The sequence below is a fragment of the Pteropus vampyrus genome, unplaced genomic scaffold (assembly GCF_000151845.1).
Source record: "Pteropus vampyrus isolate Shadow unplaced genomic scaffold, Pvam_2.0 Scaffold583, whole genome shotgun sequence".
Taxonomy (NCBI): domain Eukaryota; kingdom Metazoa; phylum Chordata; class Mammalia; order Chiroptera; family Pteropodidae; genus Pteropus; species Pteropus vampyrus.
The window spans coordinates 118883-119195 of record NW_011889364.1 but is presented as its reverse complement, the minus strand read 5'-3'; positions in this window follow the sequence as shown (position 1 = coordinate 119195).

The window sequence follows — 313 nt, the reverse complement described above, 5'->3', positions numbered from 1 at the left end:
TCTGAGAAGGAAGGGCAATAAGTAGTGTGTAAGAGTAGTCAGCATGTGTGGTGTGCAAGAATACTTGCATGTGGGGGCCCCTTGATGGGCAGCTGGACTTGAGGTGTCTGGGGTGCCAAGTGGAGGCGTCATTCTCTGAGGGGGTCGGCGACTCCCCACTCTGGTCCACATGCCTGACAAAGCATGTGAGACGGCATTTGCCAGGAGGCAGCCAAGTGCTGCAAGGAGGCCAGTGGCTGGTAAATAATTTATCAAGACAGCTGATAGTACCTCCCCAGAACTGCCTGCCAGCCCCCAGCCCCCTCCCCCAACG